The sequence below is a fragment of the Hyla sarda genome, chromosome 11, assembly GCF_029499605.1.
Source record: "Hyla sarda isolate aHylSar1 chromosome 11, aHylSar1.hap1, whole genome shotgun sequence".
In the NCBI taxonomy this organism is placed as follows: Eukaryota; Metazoa; Chordata; class Amphibia; order Anura; family Hylidae; genus Hyla; species Hyla sarda.
Window position 1 is genome coordinate 7,598,590 of NC_079199.1, and position 18,233 is coordinate 7,616,822.

The 18,233-nt window shown below is 44.5% G+C and overlaps 1 protein-coding gene across 10 annotated transcripts in view; it reads right to left on the bottom strand.

The window, feature by feature from the left end:
• The window catches only part of BMP4 (bone morphogenetic protein 4), a 449,922-nt gene that overhangs the window by 152,174 nt on the left and 279,515 nt on the right, over positions 1-18,233 (bottom strand). Inside the window, exon 1 of one of the 10 annotated variants that reach the window (XM_056545997.1) lies at positions 4,356-4,485. The exons of the other annotated variants lie outside the window; for them this stretch is intronic. The gene's annotated coding sequence lies outside the window, so the exon portion shown is untranslated. Of the gene's footprint in view, positions 1-4,355; positions 4,486-18,233 lie in introns of those variants that run through there. 10 annotated transcript variants of the gene reach the window in all.

The window sequence follows — 18,233 nt, forward strand, 5'->3', positions numbered from 1 at the left end:
GGGCCATGAGTTGGAGAACCCTGGAGTAATAATAACCTGGGGTGGGGTGAATGAGCTCTGGCTGGATACAGAACATGGTTCGTGATAAAGTAAGGTGTGTTTAGTGTATACATAATATGTGTGTGTACCACGTATATAGAGCTAACATTCTGCAAAGCTGAAGCACATAAATAAACACATGTATAGATGTGTGTGGGAATATAATATCAGTAAATTAACATAACGCACAGGAATAAACTGCATCAAATACATTTAGAAGATATGCTACAATATACAGTGGTCCCTCAAGTTACAATATTAATTGGTTCCAGGACGACCATTGTATGTTGAAACCATTGTATGTTGAGACCAGAACTCTATGGAAACCTGGTAATTGGTTCTGAAGCCACCAAAGTGTTATCCAAAAAATAGGAAAAAGTGAGGATTAAAGAAAAATAAGTAGATAACTAATACAGATAAAGCAAATCCTTCCATATAAAAGTAATAAAGATCTGCAGGGAGCTGTAAATCACTGTCTCTTTCAGTGTTTCACAACCAGGGTGCCTCCAGCTGTTGCAAAACTACAACTCTCAGCAAGCCCGGACAGCCGAAGGCTGTCCGGGCATGCTGGGAGTTGTAGTTTTGCAACAGCTGGAGGCAACCTCTTTGGGAAACACTGGTCTATGTAGAGGACAGGAGCTTCTTCAGGGTCCTGTACAGAACACGCAATGTCCTAAAAAAAAAGGGAAATGGAGCCACCCTTACCTAATGCCCAAAGGAGAAGCTAACCCTGGCACAGGTTAAGAGTACAGAACATGTAATACCTCCCTGTACTGTAGGGGGCGCTACCAGACACCAGTCAGTGCATACACTTCAGTAATACAGGTAAAGAGTACAGAACATGTAATACCTCCCTGTACTGTAGGGGGCGCTACCAGACACCAGTCAGTGCATACACTTTAGGAATACACGGGTTTTACCAGTGAAATATCCATTCTGATTAGTCAATTCTTCCGGCCATTGACACGTTTTGCAGATCTGGACTGTCTGTACATTGTATTTTGAGTCTGTTTTCAAGTTACAATGGTCCAGAAAAGACCAGTGTATGTTGAAACTATTGTATGTTGAGGCCATTGTAAGTTGAGGGATCACTGTATAGTCAGAGTTGCTCCAGCTACCCCATATTATAAATATATCATTCTTTGTTTGCCACTTTCCCTTAGGTGCACCCGTGAAACCCATCCCAGTACATTAGAAGTAAAGTGTAGCATCTCGAGTTCTCTGCAGTGACACATTCTATGATGTATACCAAGGCTTCCAGTCTCAGTGACGTGCCTCTGCATGGTGTGGGTAGGAATTAGACCAAGGAAAACAACCTATTGGGACATTTCGTCATCTTACAGCAATAATAGTCTATCATCTGGATTTGTGTATGATCACCAAGGCAACCTAATATATACAAAACACAAATGGAAAAAAAAAAAAAAAAAAGTAAAGAAAATTCTTTAAAGAGGAGTGCAACACAACACTGACACATACAAGCAGCACAACCACACACCGGTCTATGCTGGAGACTTGTGCAGAGCTGAGCTGCTTACAGTGTGAGATACAACTACAGTGTTCTCACCCAACCTGCGGCTCTCCAGCTGTTGCAAAACCACAACTCCCATTCTGCCCAGTCAGGAAATTAAGGGGATTGTAGTTTTGCAACAGCAGGAGAGGCTCAGGTTTGGTTGCCAGGACATGATGCATCTTGTAGTTTTGCAGCAGCTGGAAAGCAATAGGTTGGGCTGCCAGTGCATGATGGGAGTAGCAGTTTTACAGCAGCGTCAGAGTGACTGAATGGGATATTAGGGCAGGATGATGGTTTAGTTTTGCAGCAATTGGAGAGCTACAGGTTGGGCTGCCAGTGCATGATGGGAGTTGATGTTTTGCAGCAGCTGAAGAGCTACAGGTTGGGCCACCAGGAGTTGTAACTTTGCAACAGGTTTTGAAACACTGTTTTAATCGTTAATGGTCTATTCACACGTACAGTATTCTGTGGAGATTGGACGTGCAGATTTGATGCGCAGGATTTTTTGCTGCAGATTTCAATGTAAACTGAACACAGCTTGAAATCCTGCGCATCAAATCTGCGCAGAATAATGTACGTGTGAATAGACCATTAAAGTACTTTGTAGAAGTCTAGTCTCTGTTGACTTGACTTAACTTCTAACAAGATGCATTCCACTGCAATAACTGTAGAATAGAAAACATCCATTTCAATAAAACAAGAAGCTTGAACTAAAAAAGAAAAAAAAATGCAAATTTTTCCTCATTTAACCTCTTGAGGACGCAAGGCGTATGCATACGCCCTGCGTCCCCGATCCTTAAGGACTCAGGGTGTACCTGTACGCCCTGGCCTGGTATAACGGGTTTAAACCGTTCTCACCGAAGGAAAAGGGGTTAAACCGGGTGGATCCCGGTTGTTACGGGCAGCCAGGACCCACAGCTAATGCTGGGCATGGCCGATCGGCTCTATGCCCAGCATTAACCCTTTAGTAACCGCAATCAAAGTTGTTCGGGGCATTTAAAACGAAAGTAAAAGAATCCTGGAAGCTCAGCGGAGCTGATCGGGACTATCGCGACTGTCCCGATCAGCTTACCGGATGCAGGAGGGTCCTCACCTGCCTCTCCGTTGTCTGATCGGCGATCTACTGCTCCATGCCTGCACAGCAGGCAGCAGCAGATTGCCGGTTACACTGATCAGTGCTTTGCAAAGGCATAGCACTGATCAGTGTATGCAATCAGAAGATTGCATGTTTTAGCCCCCTAAGTGTAAAGAAAAGAAAATTAAATAAAAGTTCATCAACCCTTTCTTTATTAAATGTTTAAATCACCCCCATTTTTTCAAATAAAATAATGTAATAAAGAATAAAAATAATCATATGTGGTACCGCCGCGTGCGCAAGTGTCCGAACTATTAAAATATAAGGTTAGCTAAACCACGCGGTGAATGGCGTACATGTAAAAAAATACAAAATTGTGCATTCTTGGTCACGTCATATACCATAAAAATATTAATAAAAAGCGATGAAAAAGTCTCATCAAAACAAAAATGGTACCAATAAAAACTACAGATGACGGCGCAAAAAATTAGCCCTCATAACACCCCATACACGAAAAAATTTACAAGTTATAGGGGTCATAAGATGCCAATTTTAAACTAACTAATTTTAATGCATGTAGTTTATAATTTTTTTAAGTATTACAATAAAATAAATACTATATAAATTGGGTATCCTTGTAACCGTATGGACCTACAGAATAAAGATAAGGTGTAATTTTTACCAAATATTGCACTGCGTAGAAACGGGGCATTTAAAAAAAATGTACAATTGGTGACACAAAAAGCAAGCCCTTATATGGGTTTGTAGGCGCAAAATTTAAAGCGTTATGATTTTTAGAAGGGAAGGAGGATAAAGCGAAAATGAAAAACGAAAATTTAAAGGGGTACTCTGGTGGAAAACTTTTTTTGTTTTTTAAATCACCTGGTGCCAGAAAGTTAAACAAATTTGTAAATTACTTCTATTAAAAAATCCTAATCCTTCGAGTACTTATTAGCTACTGAATACTACATAGGAAATTCTTTTCTTTTTGGAACCCAGAGCACTCTGCTGACATCTCTGTCCATTTTAGGAACTATCCAGAGCAGCATATGTTTGCTATGGGGATTTTCTTTTACTCTGGACAGTTCCTAAAATGGACTGAGATGTCAGCAGAGAGCACTGTGATCATGATGTCAGCAGAGAGCACTGTGTTCCAAAAAGAAAATAATTTCCTCTGTGGTATTCTGCAGCTAATAAGTACTGGAAGGATTAAGACTTTTTAATAGATGTAATTTACAAATTTGTTTAACTTTCTGGCACCAGTTGATAAAAAATATATATATAAATAAATAAATAAGTTTTCCACCAGAGTACCCCTTTAAGGTGAAAATAGGCTGAGCCCCTAAGGGGTTAACAGGGACCTGAGTGTTTCCTGCATGGAGGAATTCAAAGCAGACACATTGTGATTAGCAAACATGCAACAGGAGCCCCTCAATCTGTGCACTAAAGCTGATTTATAGGCCTGTGGGAGAGCTGAAATCTTACACTGGACGCTTTGCTAAGAACATCAAAAACTCACACAGAGTAATTAAGAGATTTCTGAGAGCAGACGGAAGTTACAAAACCCCAGCAAATATGGAAAAACACATCACAAGTAAAGAAATGCTCCTATTAAGACAAGGGGGGTGAGTACCTGCCCATTGAAGTAGGGCACAGGCCAGCTGTCAATCACTTATCATCCTGCCTCCTCCTCCTCCTCTATGAATCATTGCTGCACAGAACACTTACCCCACATCCTGATGTATAGATTGGGGGCATGCTCCACTCAGGGTGGGGAAGAGCACAGCAGACTGGCAACAAAGTTCATTTAAAATCCCATCACATAGACAGAGGGTGCAAGGCTGATGTGTTACAATGTAGCAACAAACTTTGGCTTCAACATTCCATAAGCCCCGCCCACCAGCCTGCTGTCGGATGACGTCACCCTGGTCCTCAGATGTCCTCTGCTCTGCTCCAGCTGTCTGGATGGTCACAGGTGGAGGAGCCTTATCTTTTATTCGCATTAAATCATCCTTCATATCAGCAACATTCCTTTTTATCCACGAAAATTGTGTGGTAAGAAATTCTGGAAAATCCATCAAAATTATGAAATTTGTGCACAGAACAGGTGCAATATGAGAAGACTTGACTCTTCTGGTATATGTTCTCTTAGATGTCACAGAACTGACTGTAGTGGTGAACAAGGAAAGGTACAAAGGGGGTTGTGCAATCTATAGTAAGGGCTATGAATCCTCCACCAATAGATATGAATCCTCCACCAATAGATATGAATCCTCCACCAATAGATATGAATCCTCCACCAATAGATATGAATCCTCCACCAATAGATATGAATCCTCCACCAATAGATATGAATCCTCCACCAATAAATATATTGGGGGAGATTTATCAATCCAGTCTAGAGGAAAAGTTGCTGAGTTGCCCATAGCAACCAATCAGATCGCTTCTTTCATTTATGAAAAGGCCTCTGAAAAATGAAAGAAGGGATCTGATAGGTTGCTATGGGCAACTGGTCAACTTTTCCTCTGGAAAGGTTTTGATAAATCTCCCCCATTATATCTTGAGTAGAAAGAAAAATAGAAACGGTGCGCACCTCGTGCAGATTACCCAATGTTAGGTGGAATAGACGTAGGGCCAATTGGATGGTCCCTTACCTAACAGAGTTATGCTGAGAGCATAACATCTGAGTCCGCATGTAACAAACGGGCGCAGCCTCGTGGTCCCTCCGGTAATTCAGGAATGATGACTGGTCAATTGTGGTAATAGCAAAGTGAAGGCAAAGGATACCTCTAAATTGGGACATCAATCGGGTGCAGACCTCTCGGATGGTAGAGTGGATGGTAGAACAATTTATTCCAATAAAAACATGCAACACAAAATTGGAAAACGTTTCCAGCCCGGAACGGGCACATATACAATCCAAATTTCAGGCAATATTAAAACAAAACTAGAATTACTTCCGGGTGTCTGGGCCGTACAGACGAACCAGAACCAGTACAGATGTGGTCTAAAGAACATAATAATAAAAAAAACAAGACATAAAATTCCATAAAAATGATTAAAAATAAAATGCAATGTTGTGAATAAAAACATCAACAATATTAGTATGTAGATAAGGAAAATGTATAAGAATGACTACGGAGTACTGTTGTGTAATTTACCAGGGAGGGAGCATTCATAGGTCTCTGAAGATAGGTGGCTATGCAAGTCAGAATCCAAGGCCACGTAAGTATGCTAGGAGACATGCGCAGTAGAAATGCAGAATAGGTGGAAAAAGATCGCTGATACTGGTGTGAATGGCTGTCACTACAGACCAAGATGCTAACAGTAGGACACAGTAGAATACAGCAAACCTAGGGCTGGGCGGTATACCGGTCCATACCGAATACCGACATTTTTGTGCTGCACGATATGAACTGTAACCCATACCGCAATACTGTTTGAGCCCCTCCCCATCGGGAATGAATGAATGAGCTCAGCGCTGCGCTGTCCCCACATCGGGGAACTAATCACAAGTCACCCGTGATCGCTGTTCTGCCCCCCAATTAAGTATCAGCCCAGTGCTGTCCCCATCGGGGTAAATACTGATATGTCACCCGCATGCGCTGCCCTCCTCATCCTCATGTTTGTTGCGGCCGCCGGCGCTGACACTCTATACCAGTGGTCTTCAACCTGCCGACCTCGAGATGTTGCAAAGCTACAACTCTCAGCATGCCCGGACAGCCGTTGGCTGTCCGGGCATGCTGGGAGTTGTAGTTTTGCAACATCTCGAGGTCGGCAGGTTGAAGACCACTGCTCTATATTGTGTGGTATCCCTATGCCCAGGCTGCAAAAAATTTACAAAATAAACTTTAACTCACCTCCCGTTGGTCCGGTACCGGCCTCATCTGCTTTCTAGTGAATGGAACGTCGGACAGCCGTCAGCTTATCACCTGCCGCAGCGATGTTCCGCCTCGACCGCTGATAGGCTGAGCCCACTGTCATGTAAGCCGCCCAGAGCTTCTTACATGACAGTGGGCTCAGCCTATCAGCGGCCGAGGCGGAACATCGCTGCGGCCGGTGATAAGCTGACGGCTGTCCGACGTTCCCGTCCCCAGCGTAAGGCCGACGTCGGAACATGCATGAGTTTAACAAACAAACAGCACGAGGAGGGAAGCGGGTGACATGTGAGTATTTACCCCGCTGGGCTGATAATTTTTGTTGGGGGGGGGGGGGGGCAGAATAGCGCAGCGCTGGGCTGATAATTAATTTTTGTTGGGGGGGCAGAATAGCACAGCGCTGGGCTGATAATTAATTGGGGGGGGGGGAATACCATTACATACTGTGGAACCTCCGAAAGTTACAAAAATACCGTGATACGCAGATTTGGTCATACTGTCCAGCCCTAAGCAAACCTATAACAGGATGAGTGTTAGTATTTCTGAGATTTCTCTAATCTCGTTAAGGCCATGGGGAGATAACATTTGCATTTTATACATCCAGAACATTTCCAATTGCTTTAGTTGTTCAAATCTGTTGTTTATCGTAGCAGGTACATGATCAATTGGTGTGATTATGATTGACTTCTCACTGTTGGGGTGTAACAAGGTGACATGTTTGGAGACACCATGGAGTAAACATTTATTTTTTATATTTTGCCTGTGTTGATTTAAGATGAAGAGAACGGGTGGTACGTCCTATATACTGTAATGGGCAATCTGGACATTGAATCATGTAAAAGACGTGGTCTGTTTGGCAGGTAAGATGAAATTTTGTAATAAATTTCTCCCGTCGATACTGTGAAAGTCAAGATAATTATTGACATCCACCTTTTTGAAAAAGGTGGATGTGATGAATAACTGCTCGTTGTGTGAGATACAGATGTCCAAAAAATTTATACTGTCCTTGCTGGATTCAGTTGTAAATTGTAGAGTTCTCATTAAGATATTGGAGGAACATATGAATATTCTCTTCTGGCCCCTTCCAGACGAAGAAGAAGTCATCAATATAACGGTAATATACCGCTATATTGTCAATAATAACTGGGTTTCCCCAAATGTACTCAGACTCAAAGGCCCCCATAAAGATGTTCACATAGACAGGTGCAACTTTAGAGCCCATCGCAGTCTCAAGCTTCTGATGGTATATGGTACCATTGTATATGAATTAATTATTGTTCAAAATGTATTAAAGTGCTTCCAAAAGAAAATTGCAGTGTGATGGGTAATGGATGGGTCTTTGTCCAGAACTTCCTTCACACAATGAAGTCCCAGCTCATGTTTAATGTTGGAATACAAAGATGAAACGTCACAAGTTACAAGGATAAAATTAGACTCCCATCGTAAGGGTAAAAGGCGTTCAATCAACTGTGAAGAATCCCTCAGATAACTGGTAAGACTGGTGGCATGAACTTGAAGGTAAAGATTTAAATAATGTGCCAGGTTACTGAGGGTGGCATTAGTAGAGGAGATGATTGGTCTTCCCGGCGGGTGTTCGGTAGATTCATGAACTTTAGGCAGTTGGTAGAAATATGGCTTATTGTTATTAGTGTACCTAATGAACAAGGCATTTTAACCAAAGATGAACGCAAATTCAACAGCCTTGGTGGTCATCTGGGATAAATCCTGTTTTATCCTCTCAAAACGGTCAGCTTTTACAACCGTGTAGTAATCTTTATCAGATAAGATACCCAGAGATTCTGCATGGTATTGTTCATATTACAATAGGCAGCATCCCATTAAAGTAATAAATAGAGGAAATTCAGATTGGAGTTTCCGTAGTGTGAACAAGTCCTAAGTAGCATCCTTTTACAGCTAGTATTGGGCAGGTGATGGCCAGTGCCTGGTTTCCCCCAGACATGATGCTGCCCCCACCATGATCACTGTAGGGATGATATTGGGCAGGTGATGGCCAGTGCCTGGTTTCCTCCAGACATGATGCTGCCCCCACCATGATCACTGTAGGGATGATATTGGGCAGGTGATGGGCAGTGCCTGGTTTCCCCCAGACACAATGCTGCCCCCACCATGATCACTGTAGGGATGGTATTGGGCAGGTGATGGCCAGTGCCTGGTTTCCCCTAGACATGATGCTGCCCACACCATGATCACTGTAGGGATGGTATTGGGCAGGTGATGGGCAGTGCCTGGTTTCCTCCAGACATGATGCTGCCCCCACCATACTTCACTGTAGGGATGGTATTGGGCAGGTGATGGCCAGTGCCTGGTTTCCTCCAGACATGATGCTGCCCCCACCATGATCCCTGTAGGGATGGTATTGGGCAGGTGATGGGCCGGACCTGGTTTCCTCCAGACATGATGCTGCCCCTATCATGCTTCACTGTACCAATTATATTGGGCAGGTGATGGCCAGTGCCTGGTTTCCCCCAGACATGATGCTGCCCCCACCATGATCACTGTAGGGATGGTATTGGACAGGTCATTGGCAGTGCCTGGTTTCCTCCAGACATGATGCTGCCCCACCATACTTCACTGTAGGGATGGTATTGGGCAGGTGATGGGCAGTGCCTGGTTTCCTCCAGACATGATGCTGCCCCCACCATGATCACTGTAGGGATGGTATTGGGCAGGTGATGGGCACTGCCTGGTTTCCTCCAGACATGATACTGCCCCCACCATGTTTCACTGTAGGGATGGTATTAGGCAGGTGAGGGACCACTTTATAGACAGGGCTGTGTCTTTTCAAATCATTTACCACAAGTAACTCCAGTCAAGGTGTAGAAACATCTCCAAGATGATCAAGATAAATGGAAGGAGCCAGAGCTAAATTTCAAGTGTCATAGAAAAGGGTCTGAATATTTCTTCATTTCAATAATTTTTCAAAACAATCTCACTATAGGGTATAGAGTTTAAAATAATGGGGAAAAGTAGATTTTTTTTATTTAAGTACAAGACCACAACATAACAAAAGGTGAAAAAAGGGAGGGGGACTAAACCTTTCCGAATGCATTGTCTGTGTAATATTAGTAACAATTCCACAATGAACACACAAAACATTTGTCACTTTTTGTATAATGTAGAAACATTCTTGGAAATTGGAAAACATTTGCAGGTGCTGATCTTTAGTAAAAAAGGCATCAATCATCTTTGTCACAGACGTGGACCATACGGTGGTCCTTCTATAAAGGTAAGGAAGTGATATGAAACTTAGACGAAGCCCTAAAGGGAAATGGGTTATTAGGTCAAGTAAGTGAGAGCTAAAATGTTCTTAAGGCAGACCCGACCTCACGGGGCTATTGTTACCGCATATTGCTGCAATTGATTTTGGTAAGGTCAGACGGGGACAAGCCAGATATGAGTTGTAAATATGATTTATGTTGTGTTAAAATTACTAGTTTTCGGAAGAAATCAAATAGTGACAAAAGAAATAACACAAAAGGATTCATGGACCATTCACTACTCTATTCACTCTGGGGACAAGGGGCCCATGTTCTCATGATTGGTGGGGTCCCAGTGGTTGGACGTTTATCCATTATCTAGCCATTGTGGATAAGTAATAACTTTTTATCTTGGGATAACCCTTAAACCTCCTCCATGATGGTTACATTTTTCTTTCCTTATTCTAATCAGCTGACCAATGTTTTTAAAATATAAAATTTGTGGTTAAAGGAATACATTTCTATCATTTTATTTATCTGTAGCAACTTTTGACTCTAAAACCCAGTACCCACAGTGTGGTCTAATAATGGCTCTCAAGAAGATTTGACTTTGCAGCTATGTAAATATCTTCCATTAGAGGGGCGAGGGTCAGTTTATTAAGCATTAGCTTTGGTTTTGCAGCGCTGACCTCTCATTCTTGTGGCTGTCAATTTCCTAACGTGATTCGATCAATTCTTTATTTTATAATAATTAGTCCCAGGTATGGATGCATAGCCAGTGGCCTCAGCAGCTAGTGTTTCATCCCTTGAGTAATCCCAATGATTGAGGTGACTAATGTTTTGTCATGAACCAGAGGGGAGAATAAAAGCATGTCTGAGCCTTGTGGTTTACCGATAATCAGTAGGGCCAGCTTGCTTAGTCATTCAACTCTTCAAGTTAACATCAGCTCTTGCTTTCAGTAGCTGCTACACAATTCACTTGCATTTCAGCCATTCCTTCGAGAGTTGGCTTAGTAAAAAAAAAGCAGAGCAGCTGACACTCTTTTTCTGTCTCCTGGAGAGATTATTATGCTAATATTTTGTCTTTTGTTACAGAGTGTTTACAAAGCCTCATGTTAGTATAATTCGGCTACAGGACCTTCAATTTGGAGTTACTGTAAATTTATGCCCCCGGGGGGAAGCACAATGTTATGACTGCAACTGCAGTGGTCTTAGTAAACAATACCCTCAATAGTAACATTATCTATTGAGGATCTAAAGGAATATCAAGTGTGAAAGGTATAGTTTTGTATAAGATACAAACAGTATCTTCTCATATCATTTAGTGAGGCGTAAATGGTATGCACATAAAAAAAGCTCTACAAACCAATTAAGTGACAATGGCGCATGTTACCCTTGTTTAACTACCTGCTAAGAAATATTAAAAATTAAACTACTATTGTTACATAGAATGGACCTGATATACTTAAAAAACAGACGGGCCCAACATCACTTCTGGAAAATCGTCAAAAGGAATGAGTGGACACCATTTTCTCTCTTTAATACTTTTTCACCTACTAAATGGGTGATTACATTTAACAAAGCCATGTCTATACTGCCACAGAAATGATCAAGGGTTTATCAGGATAAAGGGTACTGCGATTAAATATACATTTTAGGCATAATCTGTTTATATTGTTTTTAAACAATTTTTATAACACTTTTTAGGAGAAAATTTGAAACTGTAAAATAAAAATTTTAAATTAATTTAAAATAAACTGTAAAATAAAATTTTTAAATAAAAACATTTTTCATTGTTAACATTTTTCAATTTTCCTGAAGTTTATGTTGCACTGCACCAAAAAAAAAACAAAAAAACCTGCGTGTGCCACAAATTACCGACCAATGCATCGAAATAGTAAATCAGTAGAAAAAAAAATACATAAAGGGGTACTCCGTCCCAAAACATCTTATCCCCTATCCAAAGGCTAGGGAATAAGATGTCTGATCGCGGGGGTCCCACCGCTGGGACCCCCGTAATCTCTGCTGTGGCACCCCAGTCATCTGGTGCACGGAACGAACTTTGCTCCGTGCCAGATGACTAGCCATGCGGCGCCGGAGGCCACCACGCCCCCTCCCATAGACTTACATTGAGGGGGCGTAACCCGATGTCACGAGGGGGCGTGGCCATGAAATCACGAGCCTCTGTAACCGCAGCCGTCATTCTAAACAAATGCCGGGTGCTGCAGGGAGATCGTGGGGGGGTCCCATCAGCGGGACCCCCACGATCAGACATCTTATCCCCTATCCTTTGGATAGCGGATAAGATGTCTAGGGGCGGAGTACCACTTTAATGAAAAAAAGACCTTTCCAACTCTCCTCCAAAGGCAGAGGTGGGGAGAGAAGGCTCAGGCATGTTTGACTTTTCAATATTTCCAATCCACTTGTTCTGGGTGAGATAAACCAACAGAGGAACTTGGCAGCAGCTTTGTCCCATCTCCCAATTGAGAATATATCCATGCTTGACCAAGTATTTTGGGCTCTAGAGATCGTTGTCAGCTGGCTGAGCATATCTAAAATGTATGATACAGTGGAGGGGGAGGCTGAGCTGTGAGCTTCAGCTATTGTCTTCTCTATATGCAGGTGTCCTCTCTCAATGTAATGCTGCACTGTTAACTTTCCAGCAGCCTTATTAGACTGAACAAGAAGTTTCTGCTATGTAATAAGAATGAAAACCACAACATTTCAGAATTAGAACATCACCAAAGATTTTAAAAAACATGTTAAACATAAAAACTTGATTTAAACAATAAGTCATTTTCTGATTACATATTTCCTTTTCAGCGAGGTGCTACCATATAGGTCATGGAACAATTTACCTTAAAGATCCAACATAGTATTATTAATCCATTTGTTACCCAAGGTTCAATGATACGAAATAAAAAAGGTGTCTTCATTGACACAACTCCGCACAGAACACTTTCGCAAGGTGACTTTACATAAATGACTTTGTGGCTTTAGTTTACAAATGTGTCGCCAGTAACATTTAGATATTAGTCACTATGTTTTTACATCATTACTCATCTAATACAGTATTTACTTTGTTCTTTACAAACATATCAAATTTGACAAAAACAGACCAACTTGTTGGAGATTAGCTCCATAGAATCTGTCAAACAGCAGCAGAATAGAAGAGACAGGGACACAGAAGTAATGTTTATACAGGGCTTCTTGTGTTTTTATTTTTCAGTAACAAAACAAATCCAGCCTTCAGATTCCGTCATAAACACTAAATTAATCCTGCTTGTCCAGTGCGGACTATATAGGTCTCTTCCCTGTCTATACAGGTGGCTTATTTACAGTCACCCAACACAACACAGCAAACCTCCAGATTCAAACTTTCATCAGTAGTGCAGGTTCCTCACAGCCTTACTTGCAGAATGACTCTCACCTAGTTTTAAAGCCAAATGACAAGCTGTCTTCAGGACCTGTGCTGATCTGTGCTAGTCTAATAACTTGGAAAGGCCCAGGAGGGGGAAGAAAGACCCCACTACCAAGCCTAACTTTCATCCCATAAAAATTCAGGTCCGATAACAGGGCTTACCAAAGTCCCTAAAAAGCTTAGTTCTATGACGGGTTTAACGGTTTCCGGATTTCCCATATTTTAGGATAGGATAGGGGATACGTTTTTCACCACTGGATATCTCCTTTAAAGACCTTTGTTAACCCAATACAGATATAACAGATGAAGCAGAGGGGAGGAGGTTTTTTTAGATTTCTTGATTCCAAAATGTAATACTTGTGTTACGCCGAGCGCTCCGGGTCCCCGCTCCTCCCCGGAGCGCTCGCTACACTCTCTCCGCTGCAGCGCTCCGGTCAGATCCACTGACCCGGGGCGCTGCGATTCTGCTTCCAGCCGGGATGCGATTCGCGATGCGGGTAGCGCCCGCTCGCGATGCGCACCCCGGCTCCCGTACCTGACTCGCTCTCCCTCGGTCCTGTCCCGGCGCGCGCGGCCCCGCTCCCTAGGGCGCGCGCGCGCCGGGTCTTTGCGATTTAAAGGGCCACTGCGCCGCTGATTGGCGCAGTGATTCCAATTAGTGTCTTCACCTGTGCACTTCCCTATATCACCTCACTTCCCCTGCACTTCCCTGCCGGATCTTGTTGCCATTGTGCCAGTGAAAGCGTTCCTTGTATGTTCCTAGCCTGTGTTCCAGACCTCCTGCCGTTGCCCCTGACTACGATCCTTGCTGCCTGCCCCGACCTTCTGCTACGTCCGACCTTGCTTCTGTCTACTCCCTTGTACCGCGCCTATCTTCAGCAGCCAGAGAGGTTGAGCCGTTGCTAGTGGATACGACCTGGTCACTACCGCCGCAGCAAGACCATCCCGCTTTGCGGCGGGCTCTGGTGAAAACCAGTAGTGACTTAGAACCGATCCACTAGCACGGTCCACGCCAATCCCTCTCTGGCACAGAGGATCCACTACCCGCCAGCCGGCATCGTGACAGTAGATCCGGCCATGGATCCTGCTGAAGTTCCTCTGCCAGTTGTCGCTGACCTCACCACGGTGGTCGCCCAGCAGTCGCAACAGATAGCGCAACAAGGCCAACAGCTGTCTCAACTGACCGTTATGCTACAACAGTTACTACCACAGCTTCAGCAGTCATCTCCTCCGCCAGCTCCTGCACCTCCTCCGCAGCGAGTGGCCGCTCCTGGGCTACGCCTATCCTTGCCGGATAAATTTGATGGGGACTCTAAGTTTTGCCGTGGCTTTCTTTCCCAATGTTCCCTGCATCTGGAGATGATGTCGGACCTGTTTCCCACTGAAAGGTCTAAGGTGGCTTTCGTAGTCAGCCTTCTGTCCGGAAAAGCCCTGTCATGGGCCACACCGCTCTGGGACCGCAATGACCCCGTCACTGCCTCTGTACACTCCTTCTCGGAAATCCGAAGTGTCTTTGAGGAACCTGCCCGAGCCTCTTCTGCTGAGACTGCCCTGTTGAACCTGGTCCAGGGTAATTCTTCCGTTGGCGAGTATGCCGTACAATTCCGTACTCTTGCTTCAGAATTGTCCTGGAATAATGAGGCCCTCTGCGCGACCTTTAAAAAAGGCCTATCCAGCAACATTAAAGATGTTCTGGCCGCACGAGAAATTCCTGCTAATCTACATGAACTTATTCACCTAGCCACTCGCATTGACATGCGTTTTTCCGAAAGGCGTCAGGAGCTCCGCCAAGATATGGACTCTGTTCGCACGAGGCGTTTCTTCTCCTCGGCTCCTCTCTCCTCTGGTCCCCTGCAATCTGTTCCTGTGCCTCCCGCCGTGGAGGCTATGCAGGTCGACCGGTCTCGCCTGACACCTCAAGAGAGGACACGACGCCGCATGGAGAACCTCTGCCTGTACTGTGCTAGTACCGAACACTTCCTGAGGGATTGTCCTATCCGTCCTCCCCGCCTGGAAAGACGTACGCTGACTCCGCACAAAGGTGAGACAGTCCTTGATGTCTACTCTGCTTCTCCACGTCTTACTGTGCCTGTGCGGATGTCTGCCTCTGCCTTCTCCTTCTCTACCGTGGCCTTCTTGGACTCTGGATCTGCAGGAAATTTTATTTTGGCCTCTCTCGTCAACAGGTTCAACATCCCAGTGACCAGTCTCGCCAGACCCCTTTACATCAATTGTGTAAACAATGAAAGATTGGACTGTACCATACGCTTCCGCACGGAGCCCCTTCTAATGAGCATCGGATCTCATCACGAGAGGATTGAACTTTTGATCCTCCCCAATTGCACCTCGGAAATTCTCCTTGGACTTCCCTGGCTTCAACTCCATTCCCCAACCCTGGATTGGTCCACTGGGGAGATCAAGAGTTGGGGGCCCTCTTGTTCCAAGGACTGTCTAAGACCGGTTCCCAGTAACCCTTGCCGTGACTCTGTGGTTCCCTCAGTAACCGGTCTCCCTAAGGCCTATATGGACTTCGCGGATGTTTTCTGCAAAAAACAAGCTGAGACTCTACCTCCTCACAGGCCTTATGATTGCCCTATCGACCTCCTCCCGGGTACTACTCCACCCCGGGGCAGAATTTATCCTCTCTCTGCCCCAGAGACTCTTGCCATGTCTGAGTATGTCCAGGAAAATTTAAAAAAAGGGCTTTATCCGTAAATCCTCCTCTCCTGCCGGAGCTGGATTTTTCTTTGTGTCCAAAAAAGATGGCTCCCTACGTCCTTGCATTGACTACCGCGGTCTTAATAAAATCACGGTTAAGAACCGCTACCCCCTACCCCTCATCTCTGAACTCTTTGATCGCCTCCAAGGTGCCCACATCTTTACTAAATTGGACTTAAGAGGCGCCTATAACCTCATCCGCATCAGAGAGGGGGATGAGTGGAAAACGGCGTTTAACACCAGAGATGGACACTTTGAGTATCTGGTCATGCCCTTTGGCCTGTGCAACGCCCCTGCTGTCTTCCAAGACTTTGTCAATGAAATTTTTCGTGATCTGCTATACTCCTGTGTTGTTGTATATCTGGACGATATCCTAATTTTCTCTGCCAATCTAGAAGAACACCGCCAGCATGTCCGTATGGTTCTTCAGAGACTTCGTGACAATCAACTCTATGCCAAAATTGAGAAATGTCTGTTTGAATGCCAATCTCTTCCTTTTCTAGGATATTTGGTCTCTGGCCAGGGACTACAAATGGATCCAGACAAACTCTCTGCCGTCTTAGATTGGCCACGCCCCTCCGGACTCCGTACTATCCAACGCTTTTTGGGGTTCGCCAATTATTACAGGCAATTTATTCCACATTTTTCTACCGTTGTGGCTCCTATCGTGGCTTTAACCAAAAAAAATGCCGATCCCAAGTCGTGGCCTCCTCAAGCGGAAGACGCCTTTAAACGACTCAAGTCTGCCTTTTCTTCGGCTCCCGTGCTCTCCAGACCTGACCCTTCCAAACCCTTCCTATTGGAGGTTGATGCCTCCTCAGTGGGAGCTGGAGCTGTTCTTTTACAAAAAAATTCTTCCGGGCATGCTGTCACTTGTGGTTTTTTTTCTAGGACCTTCTCTCCGGCGGAGAGGAACTACTCCATCGGGGATCGAGAGCTTCTAGCCATTAAATTAGCACTTGAGGAATGGAGGCATCTGCTGGAGGGATCAAGATTTCCAGTTATTATTTACACCGACCACAAGAACCTCTCCTACCTCCAGTCTGCCCAACGGCTGAATCCTCGCCAGGCCCGGTGGTCTCTGTTCTTTGCCCGATTTAATTTTGAGATTCACTTTCGTCCTGCCGATAAGAACATTAGGGCCGATGCTCTCTCTCGTTCCTCGGATGCCTCAGAAGTTGAACTCTCTCCGCAACACATCATTCCACCTGACTGCCTGATCTCCACTTCTCCAGCCTCCATCAGGCAAACTCCTCCTGGAAAGACCTTTGTTTCTCCACGCCAACGCCTCGGAATCCTCAAATGGGGTCACTCCTCCCATCTCGCTGGTCATGTGGGCATCAAGAAATCTGTGCAACTCATCTCCCGCTTCTATTGGTGGCCGACTCTGGAGACGGATGTTGTGGACTTTGTGCGAGCCTGCACTATCTGTGCCCGGGATAAGACTCCTCGCCAGAAGCCCGCTGGTTTTCTTCATCCCCTGCCTGTCCCCGAACAGCCTTGGTCTCTGATTGGTATGGATTTTATTACTGATTTACCCCCTTCCCGTGGCAACACTGTTATTTGGGTGGTCGTTGATCGATTCTCCAAAATGGCACATTTCATCCCTCTTCCTGGTCTTCCTTCAGCGCCTCAGTTGGCTAAACAATTTTTTGTACACATTTTTCGTCTTCACGGATTGCCTACGCAGATCGTCTCGGATAGAGGCGTCCAATTCGTGTCTAAATTCTGGAGGGCTCTCTGTAAACAACTCAAGATTAAATTAAATTTTTCTTCTGCATATCATCCCCAGTCCAATGGACAAGTAGAAAGAATTAACCAAGTCTTGGGTGATTATTTGCGACATTTTGTTTCCTCCCGCCAGGATGACTGGGCAGATCTCCTTCCATGGGCCGAATTCTCGTATAACTTCAGAGTCTCTGAATCTTCCTCCAAATCCCCATTTTTCGTGGTGTACGGCCGTCACCCTCTTCCCCCCCTCCCTACCCCCTTGCCCTCTGGTCTGCCCGCTGTGGATGAAATTTCTCGTGACCTTTCCATTATATGGAGAGAGACCCAAAATTCTCTCCTACAGGCTTCATCACGCATGAAGAGGTTCGCGGATAAGAAAAGAAGAGCTCCTCCCGTTTTTTCCCCTGGAGACAAGGTATGGCTCTCCGCTAAATATGTCCGCTTCCGTGTCCCTAGCTACAAGTTGGGCCCACGCTATCTTGGTCCTTTCAAAATTTTGTGTCAAATTAATCCTGTCTCTTACAAACTTCTTCTTCCTCCTTCTCTTCGTATCCCTAATGCCTTTCACGTCTCTCTTCTTAAACCACTCATCCTCAACCGTTTTTCTCCCAAATCTGTTCCTCCCACTCCTGTTTCCGGC